This window comes from Balearica regulorum, chromosome 25, assembly GCF_011004875.1.
Source record: "Balearica regulorum gibbericeps isolate bBalReg1 chromosome 25, bBalReg1.pri, whole genome shotgun sequence".
Lineage (NCBI taxonomy): Eukaryota > Metazoa > Chordata > Aves > Gruiformes > Gruidae > Balearica > Balearica regulorum.
In genome coordinates, this window is record NC_046208.1 from 3,093,405 (window position 1) to 3,110,844 (window position 17,440).

The 17,440-nt window shown below is 41.8% G+C and overlaps 1 protein-coding gene across 4 annotated transcripts in view; it reads right to left on the minus strand.

The window, feature by feature from the left end:
* The window catches only part of SRGAP2 (SLIT-ROBO Rho GTPase activating protein 2), a 107,444-nt gene that overhangs the window by 76,468 nt on the left and 13,536 nt on the right, over positions 1–17,440 (minus strand). The window lies entirely within an intron of this gene.

A 17,440-nucleotide genomic window follows, 5' to 3' on the forward strand; every position in this document is an offset into this window, starting at 1 on the left:
CTTTGAAGTGAAATGATATAAGAGGAGGAAACACAGTCTTTTGTTTAAGACATGAGCCAGAAGGGAGGTTCAGGTTCGTAATCCTGTCAGAAACTGCATGCCCTGGAAAAGGTACACTTTCCTTTAAAAACCAGGAGATTCCTTACCCATTTGAGAAATATTGGCATTGGGTAATACACATTGACAAGAATCCCTTTACAGTTATAAATGTATAAATGGAATTGTAGGAGTTAAGAGCTGAAATTCTTTCTAATATAGATTGATAAAACTGTTTTGAGGTGTAGATGAGTGCATGAAGTTTTGCATTAGTGAAGTAAAAGAAGAGGATGTGAGAATTAAAGCTAGTCTCAGTGAAGTACTAAGGACACTCATCTTTTATTCTCATACCTACATTGTAATATACTTGCATCACTAATTACTTGGGTCTACCAGCTTCTCTAGGCACAACAAAAGTGTCTCTTAAAAGCGTGAGGCAGTCAATGCTTCCTGCCTTTATTACAGTTGCAGAACGCCTCCATCACAACTGGTACCTTGGAAATTTTAGAAATTTAAGCACCCTTTAACTAGAATCTCATTGAACACAGCAAGCCTATACATTGGTTTTCCATACCCATACAAAAAACCCACTCTTCTGCAACTCACAGACTGCAAACTGATGCAAGGCTTCAGATCTGCAAAGCTTTTAAGCAAATGCTCAAAAATATGCAATTAAACATGTTGACAAAAGTTGTCAAGGCATTTAATCCACAGAGAATTCAAATTAAATATTTAGACTTTTTTTTGTCTAATGAAATAGCTATGAAAGCCTCCTTAGCTATTATCAAAACACAGTCCATGCTGTTGACTTTTCAGGGAGGATGTTTAAAAACAGAATCCAGATTAAATTACCCTGTGCAGGGAATCACTGCCTTAATTCCAACAGCAGAGCATGGGTAACTCCTGTGCGCAAGAGCAAAGTCCTCATCTTTGTAGCTAATCCATAGCGTGCATAAAAACCCTGAGAAAGGTAACATGTCCGAGCACGTCAGGCAATATGATATTTTTAGGCTCTACAACTGTTCATTCAACACAAATAGAAGTTTGTCAATACATTTCAAATAAGTGAAAACCCAAAACCTACGTGCAAGCAGCAAGAGCATTACAACTACTTCTGCCTACAGGAAGTTTCACAGCTATTTTCGGATTGTCTGTTCTCAGTTACAGGTTTCCCCCAGATGACACCAAGCCAAAAAAAACCTCAGACAAACCTTTACTTATGCTTTCCCACTTTTTGAATGCTGGACAAAATACCATGGGCAAGTAGTAAAACTACATTTTATCACTAGTTTGCAGGATGGATTTATATAACAATTTAAAAGTCATTTAGACACATAGACTATTAGTGTAATCAAAAGCAATACACACACCCCAGTTCATGTTTTTGGTACTCGGAAAATAGCTGGTGCTGACGAACTCTCCATAGCCTCCAGTAACGAGCATCCCGAGTGCGTGTGCACTCTGGGAGGCAGAGATCGCTTTGGGTCCATTAAGCAACCTGAAAATATGTTCTCCAAACAACTTTTTAATAGTTATTTGAACGGCTTCCTTTCACGCAGGGTGATGAAGCCAACACTGTATAGACGGCCAAAAATCTAGTGAGTATTTATAACATAAGGGGGGTTTTTTCCTGCTTTCTCCCCTTCTGGCCCAGGGCAAACCAAGTCTCTGTCAAGCTCCAGACCCTCAGGTGTTTTTCATCACTCTGCTACTGACCATTCAAACCTTTCTCCCAGAAAGAAGAGATTCCTTCTTCAAACCCTGCTGTGTTAATTTAAAAAAAAAAAACAAACAAAAAACTAAAAACAAAACAAAAAAGGTGGTTAGCAGTGCAAGGAGCCTGGACACGTGCTGCCAGTTATAGGAAGTCAACGACAGGGAATAAATGCAGTAAGGAGTAAAGCTAAGCACATGCTGGAAACATTTTGCAGTCAAGTTACTCCCAATTTCTCACAAACCCAAGGCTACCACTAAAATGTAAGTTTCTGGATCCTTTTTGGGCAAGAGGACAGGAGTGAGGATTTCCGGGGGGTATTGCACAAGGCGCTCACGCTCCGAGGAAGAGTTTAACTCCTGCTCCCCCGCCAGCCCTGGGACCACCCGTCCTCCCTGACCACCCTCCCTTTGCAACATGGGCCGTGCCATCAAGCACACTCTTAACACCACTATTTAACATTTTAACCACCACAAACGAGCTATGAAGGAATGACATATCAAGTCTGGAGAAGGATCATGGGCGGCGATCATCCTGGGCTTCCCCAAGGAGCATCAGAGTGCGAGAATTAATCGGACTGACCAAAAAGCGTGGGAAATGCACAGAAACACCCTTCAGAAACCAGGTTAATTCATTCGCAAGCAATGAGCCGCCTGGGTGTGGAGAGAGGGAGGGAGGGGAGGAGAGCCAGGCACTCATGGCTCTTCATTTCAAAACAGGAGGCGATTTGAATGAAGAATGCTGTACTGCAGTGTTTCTCGCGGCACAAAGGAAGTTAAATTCCTCTGCAAAGGGAGAGGCTGGCACTTGGTTTCAACAGAAATGTCTATTTATTCTAGGATGGAAGAGACAGGAGAACAGGTCTGAGGGACAAAAGCAGAGTTAAGATGCTGCTGACCCGGCTGAGCTCTGCTAGCACAGGGAGCACCGGCTCTTGCCCCACGGTTCAGAAACTCCCCAGCCCCTGCAAGACACCTCTGCACAGGACCAGCTTCCTTTGTTTCTTGATACTATCATCAGTGTGGTCCACAGAAAGCAGTTTGGAAAACCAAACCTAATTGAAAAAAGCCAGAAAAAATAAAGAAGAAAGAAGCAGCTAGAACTACGTCCTGAAACCACCATGAAGGAGGAGATGTAGGATCATTCTGCATTTCATCATTCTGCAGCGTGTACTGCTCCTATGCATTACACAAAAACACACCAAAAAAAAAGCCAACCCCAAAACTGGAAAAGTGGATTGTAAAAATGCAGAATTATCAGCATTATCTTGGGTTTTTGTCTTCTGTTGCAACTGAACTAAGTGGGCTGGTTACCTCTTGTGCTCAGTCAAAGAATCAGCCTGGTTTATGCCACTAGCTACCTGACACCACAAACGAAAAGAGACATTTTCTATTCCTAACTCCTGCAGTCCTGCTTAAGGCTCTCACACACCCACCTTCCCAGCAAGGACAGGTACCTACAGTGCCACCGCTTTCTATTGTCCAAGTAGGACAACTAATTTCCATTCCAACACTCCTACTCCTTTAACAAATACTTAAGCCTCTGCCTCATTTTCCCCCTTTATAAAGCTATGCAGGATACCTGACAGAGAGCTCTGGGAACATTTAGTAAACATCAAGGCTAAACAGCATCCAGCAGCTGCAGAAATGTTCACTTCTCACCCCCCAGAACACATCCCTTGAGTGATGGGTGGCAGAACTTTTATCAAAAGAGCTCAAAAATATTTGGGTGTCTATTTTTTTGCCCCAAATCTATCAATCAGTACTCCAATTCAGAAAGGTGGACTTTAGGGTTAGGAGAAAAGATTATTTTTTTCCCCACATTTTTAAAAATCATTCTGGCACATTTCTTCCAACTATTGTTTCTAGTAGTTTCTGCTGCGCTTTCCTGGCCTATTTTAGAAATAGTTTCTCTTTGCAGGTCCACAGCAGCCCTTCACGATCGCCGTCCTTCCTCCCGAAGTCTCCGCTCCCCTGCTACACAACGCTGAAGAGCTGTTTAATACCACCAGCTCCAGCCCAAGATGTTACATATGTCTTTGTTCTAACTGAGCATTAAGATTTCCTCTACCAGTGGTGATTAAAACAGAAGTGAAATGACTGCTTCTTTCACCTTCCAAAATCTTTTCTCAAAGCGTTTCATCTGCATTATGTCAAATGTTGTGAGGGGTTTATTTTAATGGTGGGCCAGTACTAAACTGAATGGAATTATTCATCAGAAACATGTAATATGATCATTATTTCTGGCATTTGCCATATGTTCTCACTGCCTCAATTCACTTCAGGAATCCCAAATTAAACTCGCTATACATCACTAGACGACCATGTTCATACGCATGCACACTCAGAAACATCTGTAGGTGAGAAAGTGGCATCTCTGCACACAGACACACGTGAAATCCTCCATAGTGCTAATTCTTTCTTCAGGAAAACAGCCCCAGGATTCCCCAGACCCAATTCCCAGCTGCTTTTGGTCCTATTGCAAAAACATAGTTAGTCTGACATTATAATTTTCCATTTCTCTATCGGGGTGCTCCAAAGGTTAAGTGAAGTTTAGAAGTGCTGAAAGATACTGGGATGCCAGAACCCAGAAGTAGTATTAATACGGAAAATTATTACTTCTTCCCAATTTGTAAGACCTGATAGTTACACTCTTACACACAAGTATTTCATGCAAATTAACATCAAGTGTATTTTTTCAAATCAGTAAAATTGCTAGAACAAAAGTGGCAATTTACAACTTCTTCTATGTTCTAATCTCTTCAATGAAAGGAAAATCCTTCGGTGAATTATGTCACACATTTAGAGATACAAACAGAATGATTAATGCCAGTGTCTAACTTAATTTCACCTCAGGATTTCTTCTCCTCCCTTTCCTCTTTGGTAACTAACACGTTAACATGCATAAATGATCGAGAAATAAATGAAGAGGAACAAAAAGGGACATGTAAACACTTCTCAAGCACAGCACAGTGAACTACATTTCAAAATCACTTCCAGCAGACTGCGAACTTCCACGGTTGTCTTAGGCAGCTAGAGGAAAGACAAATAAATGTGGAGTTGTTTTTTTAATTGCACCAACAATTTTCATCCTTGTTTTGTGTTTAAGCCGACATTTTAAAGAACCAACACCAATTTACCTAGAATATTCCTTAAAGATACAAAAAAAGCAAACAGGATGAGGCTTCATTTTAAAATTCCATAACTATGTAACAGTGAAAGACAAGCTTGGGTTAGTACCACTATTCCACGGGCATCCTGCAGTTGCCACGGAAATGAACACCTTTCCCTGGTACCACCAATACGTTCCCTTCCCGGTCCTCGGTCTTGTTTAGATAAATAAACCGCACTTCGGAGCTGCCGCAGTCCAAAAGCGGACATGGGATCTGAAGCCTCCCCCCAGTGCACACCTCCCAACTCCTGCAGCTGAGGGTCCCCAGGAGATCCGAGGCCGGATGAGCTCCTGCCTGACCCTCCATCGCAGCGGGGACGGACCCACCTGGTCGGTCACGAATAACCCAGCGAGCGCCCGAGCCAGCCGCAGGCCAGCAGCCCGGAGACTTGTACAAGTGAACCATGGAAGATCTCTGCAGCCTTCCGCCTTATGTTCCTGGTTCCCTCCCCGCTGGAACACCGGGTCAGGCTCTCAGTCCATCGAGGAGGAAGACGACTGTCCAAAGAAGTCAACAAGGCGAGTCAAATATATTTCAGCAGCCCGATCTAGTCGTCACTGCCTCCCTGTCAGTCCTGGCAGAGACACTGCCGTGAGTGTTTCTGGGAGGTTTTGAGAGCTATTAATTAACCATAAACATTCCAGGAGAGCTGAATAATAAGCATCATTACAGACATTTCACAGATGACTTCAACAAGATCAAAAAGGTCCGAGTTATTTGCCCGCGGTACCAGTGGACACTGATGACAGAGCTGGTTTCCACCAGAGCAGCCTCTCATTTTCCCCACTGTAATAACTAACACCTGCCATTAAACCAAAACCATTACATAAAATCAAAGTAATGCCTCTGTAAACTGGCATGAGAGTTTACGATAAATCAGTCTTAACTGTTTACATAAGAAATCAAATTGGAGCATTGTTTTTTAATTCATATATAGCACACCTAGAAACCAGCAGATATAAGCCTAATTTAAAACCACCAAAAAAGTTTATGGAAAAAAAATCTTGTTCCAGTCTCCCTGTTGCTTTCTGGCTCAGTTTTTGTTCACATTCGTAAGAAGCTGACACCAGAAATACTCAGTGAAAGCAAAGGTATCCCAAGCAGGCTTTTCCTATACAATCATCGGAAACACAGAAGTCATGTTTAGAGTTATAAATATTCAGCTGTGTAAGCTGAGGACTGCTGTCTTTAAAGGAACTTACATTTTAATCTACAGTACCTCTTGTAAAGAGGGGAATGAGTATTTGACAGAGCCTGCAAAGCTCGAATTATGTGAATCATCATTTTTCTATCAGTTCTTTGTCAGCTATAGCAACGCCCATTAATCAGCACAGCTTAGACCAGACCAGGAACAAGGAGATGCTGATTTTTCACGTGCCTTTGTCAGAAAACTGACATTAAAACCCAGGTCCTCCTTTTACACATGTACACATGCTTTATCATTCAGAAATCATTTATGCGGTTCCAACTTTAAATTACACAAAGTTCAATAAAAGCAAACCATACCACGTAGACTGTTTGGAAGATGCCTAAGGTTCTACCTAGTTTTTGCACAGTAGGTAACTTGTGCAATAAAATCAAAATCTTCATCTGAAAATTTCTTTCCTCTCTGCTCCTACTCAGTGTCCTCTGGGGAAAACCACCTACTTCCCAGAAAAAGCTTTTTCCAAGAAAACACAGAGGCAAGCCACCACACAAATTGCAGCCATTCATTAAGATAATCATGTAGAAATATGACTAACAGTAAAAAGAAAAGAAAGAATTTAACATATATAACTTTGAATCAGTTGAAGCCAGAGTATGAGGCACAAAACCAGGTACTAATCTGGATTCCCAGTACTGATTAGATAACAGAATCAACGAAGAATTCCCTGAAATCAAGCATCCCGTACAGCAGACATCTAGTACGTGTTCACTGACAAGCAGAACGTTGTCCAGTGTCATTTCCTTCCACTTTGGAGACGTCAAAAGGAGCCTCTTTCTCAAACAGATGGAAGCGGGGACAGAGGGAAGGAAATCATCCTGCTCTTATGGAGCATTTTAAAGACAAGGCAAAATCAGAGAAAACGCACTTGTTAGAAATACCTGAATAAAGCTGTGCAGGATTTGATGTTTCTAGAAAAATTCAGCCCTAAATATCAAAAATTGTCATTATTTAAAAAAAACACATCACGAAACTGCAGTCCTTCAGCACCCATCAACATCAGAAAGCTCTTCCCCCCAAGCAGAAAACAGAGCAAAGCTGACGACCACACACATTTTCCAAAGGCAGCAAGAAAAAGCCCTTTTCTGCAAAAGCGGGCGAGAAATGCGGGTCTTCCCTGTGCCTCGACAGACAAGGAGGGGGTGCGCAGGCAGAGACACTCTGCTTCAGCATCCTCAATGTGCAGGAGATTCTCCAACCAGGAGATTTACTCTTCAGGTGGATTTTACCTTCTGCTGCCAATACCCAGAGAAGCGAAAGGGCCTCTGCCCGGAGAAGGGCACAACCGAGTCACAGCAGGGCTGGTGTATTTCACAGAAAAAGTGGAAAAAAGTCACATGGCTATACAAAAGACTTGCTCTTGGTTTATGTCCTGCTTCCCCTCACATTTGCAAGCACAGGAGGAGCCTTTCCTGACCTCTGATGCTGTACCTCAGTAGTTTCCATGCCTGGTCAAGTGCTTCTGCTTCCAGTTCCTCAATATTTGACCTCACCGGTTTATCTTCAGTGGTTTGAAAACCCTAGAGAACTGCACTACCTTTTTTTTTTTTTTTTAAATTCTTTTTTGGATTGGACCCCCAAAAGACAATACCGAGTTTAGAATTTTAATTGTTCCATGAAGACTGAACCCAGCAGAGCAGGTGCCGTACCTACCTCCTCCATACGGCTCAAGCTCTACCCGAGCTCTGATCAACAACTCACTTCATTTTTCATTTGCTTAATACCAACTCCACAAAAACCAATTCAGTCCTAGAAAACACCACCAAAAAAAAAATTTTTAAAATTGAGATTTATTAAAGCCATTTGGACAGAAGGAAACCAAAGCACACGCAACCCATTCAGTGTCGCAATTCAGATACTGGGTGTGACTTATTTACCCTTACTATTTGAAGCTCCAGCAATGTGCCAAAAGGAGCCCCTGAACGAGCACGGTGCAGCACCGGCCAAAGTCAACATGGAAGCCGGGAGCGAAACGTTCAGCTTCGGCTCTTCCGCCAGCCTCAGTACAGGAATGTTTGTGTTGGTTCATTTACCAGTGACTTAAAACAACACGCCCAAATAAACCAACCAAACAAACAGCCCAGAAATATTAGAAATAGCTAGGAGGCTTTTGAGTGCCAAGTATTTGATGGGCCAGTCGTTCTCAGTTTCAGTGTGAATTCAGGTTCAGGTTACTTCAAGACATCTCTCCATCCTCCCTTTGAAAAAAGCACTTTGAATTGGAGAAAGGAAACATCGCTCTACAAAAGTCCTTCACTGGCATGAGAGTTTATCCAGAGATTTAAGCAGCCCAGGAATATCTGTGTGCCTCAGTCTCATTAAAATGCCAAAGACGGTGGAGCATTTTGTTTGGTTTGGGGGGGCTGTTTTGGGGTTCTTTTGGAAATACATATATTTAACAAAAGCCTGTGTCAGGAAGGGCTATGAATAGTACTGTCTTAACAATATGGAGCAAGAAAACAAATGGTGTAGTAAAATCTCCATTGATAAAGTTACACATGTAACTTTCAATAAAACTTATTTAAATTTGATTTATATGCTGACAACACCTCAGATAACTTCTGAAATCCAGTTATTGGCATCCTTGAATTATGAGTTATCAATACAGGACATTTCATTTTCTTTTACTGCTCCTTACACGTATAAATCATTAATGCCACGAAGCAGTGACAGACGTTTGTAAATTCTCATAGTGGTGGACAACTATTATCAAGAGACATTCCTGCGAAGAGCCAGGACAGATGGATTTGTTATCACCATTTAAAATCCAACACTTTCGCAGGAACATGAGAATAACTTACAGTGGGAAGTGAGCAGTGAAAGCTTCAGACGCTCTGGTCCTATTTTCGTTTCAAGAGAATGAATGGTAATTTCCCATTAAAAGGAGAGATCTGTTCTTTTACTGCTATAAAGCCATCAGCTATCTGAACAGAGTGAGTCACCTTATCAAAGCAAGACACTCTACCTTACAGTCTGACTCACATCGAGACCATCTGGACAAAACATTCAGACAAGAGCTTTAAAAAAAACCCAACATCTTGAAGCAAATTGCCAGACAGGATTACACAAAATGATCTGTCGAACGTGTTCGAGACGTCCAGAAAATCTTTGAAAGTAGACAGAGGGTAGGAAACATGAATCCTTTTGGGATCAGCTTATGACTTATCTTTTTACATTTCAACGTTTTCAGACATAAAACCCAAGAGCAGGTAACGCACTGGGGGTTAAATGGAGCCCGGGGTCCTATAGCGTAAGGGCCATTAAAGGAACAGGTCGTTGATGCCATAAAGAACTGGTCCCCACCCCGTAAGTCATTGCCACGTAGAAGCAATTCTGGACCCGTGAGCCCATCTCCATCAGCTGCTTTCCTACGTTACACCGGCAATCTCCCACCAGGAATGCCGTGCCATTGTTTCTTTGCCAAGCAGAAAAGACGAAATCCTCAGACTCCAGGTATTCTTGCTCTTTTCTATCCTGGCTTCCCCTGGCAGCAATCAGCAATGGCCCCAGCTACTAAATAACCCCCCAAGTCTTAAGACTTTATTATCCGGGGTAGTTTTTAATCCTTTATCTGCCAAAGCAGATGCACCGATACAGACAGACCGCTGAACATAGTTCATTTTACATTTGCCTTTCCTATTAATGAGTCCACACGTCATTTGCCAAAGGACATACAGATAAAGTCAGCCAAACTTTCCACTACTCTCCCTGACAGCTTAATTACTGTCTCAAATTTGGAGCAAGTCATGACAACTTTGCATTTGTTTCCACATTTCATTTTTATGACACTCCAACATCTGCAGAGGATGCTGTAATTAAAAAGGACTAAAATTCTGTTTAAAAAAAAAAACTGGTCGCAATCAGCTTATTTGCCTGAAGAAAATGGATTACATAGCAAGTACGGATGCTCTTCAGCAAGAGCGAGTAGTCAGTCAGCAAACTTTAAAGGCATGAATTATACACACTCCTGCAATTCCAAAAAATAAAGCTTGTGAAAAGCAAAGTAGACACTCTGCCTTGTTCTTAAGTTTTTCATTGTTCTTAAGAACCCCTGGCTTTATGTTTGCTAACTTCTAGCAGTTTGTTGGTAAGTTATTTTTAGGGGGAAGTCGGGGTTGAGCTTAGGGGAAGGCAGAAGGATGCCATGTAGAAGAAAGCCAAAAGGCAGAAAGGATACATCAAAGTATATTTTTTCTATTAAATGTCCAGCATCATTTCAAAAGGAAAAAAGACAGTAAGAAATGCAGTGAAGGGCAAGTAGTGATACTGCAGTATCATTGCAAAGGAAGCAAGAACACAAGTGTGACGCACCGTGTGTGCCAACACGGCAACAGCCCCTTTCACTGCAGGACAAACACCTGCCCCTTGCTCCATCCCATATTTACGGAGTACTGCGGCAAAGACGCCCATCCCTAACCTTGCGTTCTCCCTTGTGCTTCCTCCTGGGTGTGCAGACAGGGCAGACTAAAAAGAACTGTAAGAAAATCCCCTGAATTTAACAGCCCTGTCTTAGCACAACTGCTGACGTTACGTTTGGCTGTCCCATAGCATGGCTGGAAGTTCACTCTGTGTTGGACTGGGAATACCATCACACTAATGAGATAAGCATAAGGCAGGCATCAATCGTCACAGCATTCCTACTTACAAGTAACCTACACTGCAAGCCAGAAGTGCAAAACCTCCTCAAGAACAGGATGTCCAGCTTTTAATCTCCTAAAGTATAGCTACGAAACCAGTGCATGGGAAGGAAGTCAAGCCAATCAATCTGAAGACAGTCTGATACATTCCGGCTTTCCACCTCACCCCACCTGAAAAACTTCATTTTTAGCCACTGTGACGCTCAGCAGCACTCCCGTGCATCCTCATAGATGATGTACAGAAGGACTAGACTCAAATGAACAGCTCCACATTTGCAGCTTGCATCAACAACACACTCAGCAATGCAAATTATCTTCCTCAAATTCGAGAGCCTGCTAAGGAAGAAGTCAATGTGCCTGGTGACAGCAGCTGCTTCCCCTACAGCAGAGACCGACGGCAGCCACTGGAAGCAGAAGCATGCAGCAGCTTTCTCAGAAAAAGCCCCACACTTAAACATGAAGTTGTAAGAAACTACTTCTCCCTCCTATACTTTGTAGGGAGGCTTTTAGATGATGATCCTCCAAGAGGAGAGTTTCAAAGCAAATCCCCATCGCTGCAGATCGCTCTAAACAATGTTATGGTTTAACCCATCGCTTCTCTGCTCAATATTTCTTCCTGCAGTTCAGTTCAAAACCTGTATTTCAGCACAACTGAAGGGCTGTTAGTGTCACACTGCCTCTCCTGATCACCATACACTTCACCCTAAGTTGATTCTTGCTGCAGCATACACAACTATCTAAATTTTAGGTTTAATATTAGTTTGTACTTTCCTTGATTTCACAATATACTCAAAACAGAATGAACAGAAAATTCTTTCCTCAAGAGGTTTCAGTTCCCTTTTTTCAAAAACTGCGTCAACGACTTATGACAAGACTGTTCCTTGTCTGACATGTTCAGATTTCCTAAAGCAGACACTTGCCGATTATTCTTTGGGGCTCAACTTTCTGAGGGTCAAAGATCAATTATTATTAATTAACCATAGAAAACTGCAGACCAAAACTGAAGAAAACAGACTGCAATGCTGATGGAGAAACAGACCAAGATTTCACTCTGTAAACAATTCAGGTAAAGAGCTATTAAAATTATATTCAAATAATAGAATTATATTCAGTGCCATGGGACAGCTGAGATTGTTTCTTAGGTACCAGATATATCATTTCAGCAGACTCAAAATGTCAAAGGGCTTGCACTAGGAAATGTTCCACTCTATAACATCATTCATGAAAAATGCCTTTATCAACTGTGAAACTGGCAAATTTGTCTTCTAGGACCTCCTCCCAGTGCCAGAGAGAGGGATGCTCAATTCATATAACCACTGCATTTTTCCCACTAAAGCTTGGGAAAGTAAAGGGGAAAAGGCACATTGAGGAAACCGGACTTGAAAAAGGCATTTCACACAACATATTGTGAAAAATATGATGCAGCTGTCTATCTCAAGTTTCAAGTAAGATTTTTTTTTGCAGTATAAATATTTAAGCATTCTCTCTTTCCCCGAATCGTACAGTTGTCAGAATTGTGTGCCCTTGAAGCTGAAGCTGTCTCTTACACGGACACATCTGTGGAGATGCATAACTCCAGTAACTTGTGCCAGAGAGATTACAAACCAACAGCCTAATGTCTTGCAAAAAACTTACACCTGCTCAGTCAAAACCCCCTGTTCCTTAAAGATTAAGGCTTTGTTACTCCTAAATGGAGTGACGGACTGAGTCAGCAAAACGCCAAGAAATCCTCTTCATTTCTGACATCAGTCAAGGTCATGCTGAACTCCGCTCAGCTGCATCAGCTTCCCCCGGAGCCCTGGGACTTTTCGGCTTTTGAGTAATACAATCACAGATCATCGCCTTTCTTTTGCACGCATGAGCCTCATTTTGAAAACAGAAACGTTAACAGAAAGGTATCAAGACAGCCATAGTTTGAACTCACAGTTGACTATCTTTGCAAAAACCGTCACCTTCCAAGCACTCAATGGGGAAAATGTGTACAGCCTGTTAGTCAGTCTTAAATGTTATCCCATGCAAGCAGAATTTGTAAGTCTGCTTTAAAAGCAGCCACTTAGCAGCCATTTTCCTTCATAACCTCCACGGTCCCCAGCAAAGAAAAACATCAAGAGGTCTCCAACGAGGACTGTAAGAGAAGGAGATCCTGAAAGACCTCTGGCTCTCCAAATTAAAAATATCCCTCGCATACAATGGCCCAAACACGATGCAGCTTCTATGGCTTTTCATTCCGGCTATTGTCATCTAATAATAGCCCTGCAGAGCCCCCACAACCCAGCGCTGGCCTTATTGTGTGCTCTCACCATCCACCTCCCCATCAGAGAGCTATTTAAAGTGTAAAACAAGCAAGTTTCTCTTTGAATGTCAGCTCAGTATGGGAAGTCAGAGCTAACGCAGCCTTTGAGATCGCTGTATTATAAAAACTCTACCCGGAATTAAGCAGTGCAGAGTGGATCTTGTATTTAAAAACAGGAGTGGAGGAAAAATCTTGCTAAGAGAAAGCCGCACAGGGCAACATGCGTGCCTGTAAGCCAGCACCTTCCCCAGGGGAGCCGGCTGCTGCATCCAGGCCAGTGCCATCTTCAGCCTGCCCAGGGGTTTAAGGAGTATCCACGATAAATAAAGGCAGAGAACTAGGGAAGGGAGACTGCACAGTGAATTGCCCTCATACAGCAGATATATCCCAATTACAACTACTGCCTCCTAGAATACGTGCAATAAGCCAGAAATTCAGTAATTCTCTACTGAATTATCTGATAAGGTTTCTAAAAGTACTAAAATCCTGCTGTGCTCTCTGATGCAGCATCACAGCTATGCTGACAAAGATGACGGGTACTAAGTAAATCAGGCAAAATCATACGGCACGTCAGTCACAGAAGTTGAAATCAGAAGCCACGGCTGCGCCTCTGCTTTCCAAGAACAAGACAACACTAGCTCACCTCCATTATTTGTAAGGAAGTCAAAATTTATCAAAACCAGTAGGCACATACTGGGAATGAATACCATTGCCTAGGGATACTGCACACATCTCAGCATGACTTCATAATTATTTATGAAGTGATACTCCAGTCACAAAATAAAGCAACATACTTGGGTTATTTCTATAAACATTGATTTTTTTGATTCATAATTGACACAGAAACATCAGCCTTTAAAAAAAACACGTTACTTAAGCCCCAGGAGCCCCATCACAACCTCAGTGCTCATAAGACATCTGCAAAAACCCACGGCAAAATATCTTCTATCTGCCGCCGTGCACAGCCAAAAGCTCCTCCCAGCTCCAGTCTGGGTCCGGAGGAGCAGAAAAAAGTGATTCATCCTCCCACTCTCCATCCAGGCTCCTGCTTCTCTGCCGGAGCTGCCAGGAGTCGGAGCCCACCACCTTTGGCAGCACGGTGCAATCCGTCAGAGACAGGAGCCACTCCCAACTCTTCCGACAGCGTGAACATTTGGTGACATTTCAATTGCTACAAACAGGGAATTAATTTGAATTAGGACGTAAAGGAGATGAAGGTTGAGTCATCCACACTGACTTCTCACTCATTAAAATAGATTTTACTTATTCCCAATTTGCGGATTGCTACATATGAACGCTATATTAAAGAAAATATAATTGAGGAATCTTTTAGCAAGCAAAGAAAAAAAGCCAGCCCCCAAAAGTAAACTCGCTCATACCCAACTCTTTCCACTTGCTATGTTCACTGGACTTCTCACTTCATCTAGAAGAACTGTGCCAAGGGGAGAAGATTGACTCTAACCTCTATCCAAAACAAAATGACATCAATTAAGCCATAAACAAGGTGCTTGGCTTGATAAAAATGAGTTCGAGCCCTGAGCTTGTAGTATTCAACAGCATTTTTAAGCCTTCCTAAGGAGGAATCACCACTTGCTGTTAAAACTCTCCCAAGGCCCGAGTGGATGGTTACAGAACTGATGTACAAAAAAGCTGTGTCTAGCTGAGCAAAAGAACTAAAATTAAACCAAAAACCCCACGCCAGAAAGCTAATAGTAGGTGTATAAAAATATTAACTTAGGTAGTGAAGGAAACACAGTCTGCACTATTAGTTTATTTAGACTAACCACATTATTAACCAATTTGCCATCAGTAATAATAGACATACCCACTGTCACCACTACGCAGACAACATCCATTTTGTAAAACATGCTAGTATGAACACTCTAACCTCAAACCAAGCTAAGGCACGTAGAAAATGAAGTCACCAAGGAGCCAGGCACTTGCTAAATTTTAAGTCCACCCTAATTACCAACCAGGCAAAGTGGATTTTTCTTTGCTCCTAACACACTCTTCCCCTTCCTCGAACACATCCTATTGCTCTGTATCTTTTTCCTTTCTCTTCTAGTCCCAACTGACAAGGAATAAAGAAAGCATTAACACCTTCATCTGGATAAACAGCATTTGGGAACATTGAGAAATCTTCCTAAAAATGCAGCTGTGCTCACCCTTCTCTTGCTGGACAAAATAAATGGGTCAGAAAGCAAGAGGCGATTCCCAGCACCGCGTCTCACAACCAAGGAGAAGGTCTCTCTGCAGTGCAGGGGCTCCTCTGTTTGCTCTGGCACAACCCCTCTTCGCCACAAACACAAAAAATATATCCCCTAGCACTGAGTGAGCCCACTCCAAGGAACCAGAGCACTTTATAGAGAAGAAAAGGACAGGGAATCAGGCTCCAGTCTGCCATGACAAGCATTTTCTGCTTGCTCTACCACCAAGAGAAATATTTAACATTCACAAACTTTCTCCTATTTAAAATGAGAATCTTCACAAAGCTCTGAAGTTCAACTGCAGTGAGAACAGTGAAGGTTTGCTTCAACACTAAGTATTTCTCACAGATGCAGGAAAGTGTCAACAAACCCGTAGTACAGGAGGCAGCGAAATGAGCATCTCTTTCAGTATTCGTAACTGGCCTCTCTTCTTGGCAGCTTAAAGATTTACAAATTTTAAAATATAAATTTGATACTAGGACTGGCAATCTAGTATCTTTGCCAGCACTGAAGTTCACATAAGCTTTTAACTCCTAAAAATAAATCTTAAAGAAAACATTCATTCAAAACTCAATCCCAGCGGAGCAAAAAGAACTTTGGAAGAATCATAAAAAACCAGCACTTAAAAATAGCAAACCTGTTTATTTGTGTTAGGAAATTTCAGGGGAGTGTTTATTTCCTACTTATTTCCCAAACCATTTCCCAGTGGCAGAAGTCAGGGAGGAAGAAAAGAGGAGGGAGACAGGAGTCCAAAGAGGGGATACCTACAGACACAGTTCCTCACAATCCAATTCAAGGCTGCACAAACTTTGACTCATTCATGGAATTGTTTTTGACTGTTCTTCGCAGTAAACTCCACTGAGTTTTATTTGAGCAGCGAGCTGCGCTCCCCCACTCCCACCCGGACCTGTGAGCACCTCTTGACTTGACAGCCATCTCAGTCAAAACAATGCTGGGATTTGTCATTCCACCACCTCCAAAAAACTGAACAAGAACAAAAAATAAAAAAGGAAAAACTCCACATATAAACTATGCAATTATCTCCTCTGTCCAAGGAACTTTTCTTAAAAAGAAGCAGCACATCCTTTCCAGCCACGCAGGCTGCACTGCCAGACAAAAAAAAAAGTTCAACGTTCTCTCAACATGTTTCAGATCTGTAACTGAATCCCCATAAATCTCACTGGAGACCTTGATTTAGGTCATTTCAAGTAATTCACTACCCTTTAATCTTTTTACCTACTTTCGGTCTACTTGGAACACAATGCCATTCAACTGTGCAAGATCTGCTGAAAGACCTAATTCAGCAACCCAAAGAACACAGACTCCTCAAAATAGATTGGAATTAACAGCACCAAATGCAGGAGGATGCCTTTCCTCGCCCGAGGGGAAAACAGCACCCACAGAGCTCTGACACTGTCAAACCAGTAAAAATGCTAATTCAGACTGGATGCTCTTTCAATGATCACTAAACATGTAAAACTATTTGAAAGGTAAACAGATGGAATTTTGAAGAGGAAAGAAAGTCAATTTTTATTACATGCATGTTATACGTACACATACAGTTATGCCCACAGTTATACCCAGAAATAACCTGCTTTATTTAGCTTCAAAGTAGACAAGGAATAACATCTATAATGCTTAAAATATGCTACGGGGAGTTTCAGAATCTGAGGATTCAGCAAAAGACAACTCTGGCTTTTGGGCAGCTTTTTTTTTTTTTTAAATATCAGAGATATCTCATATAAGAGTTCTCAATTATAAATATTATGTATTAACATCCTCACTTTAACTGAGTCATTGCAAAGACTTAGATTTGAGATGTTAAGTGAAATAGGAGTCTAAAAAGTGATGTAGTAATAGAGCACAAACCGTACGAGACTTACGATACAGTGAACAGCTCTTTGGCACATTGCACAGGCCAGGCATTTTGTTTGGGAGAGGTGAGTTTGTTTTTAAGTAGCCCAAGTAAATAAATACTTCATCCATTGAAAGATAAAAAAAAAGCTTTCCACATATCTGATAAAAACCACTCTATGTAAGAGAAATGAGAACACCTGTGCTCTAAAAAGTTAATGGTCAACAGATTTTAACAAGTGTCATAAGCTAAAAGCACACGTAGCAAGGCTTCAGGGGGATCTTTATTTTCTTAACAAAATAAGCTTTGAGAGGCACATGGC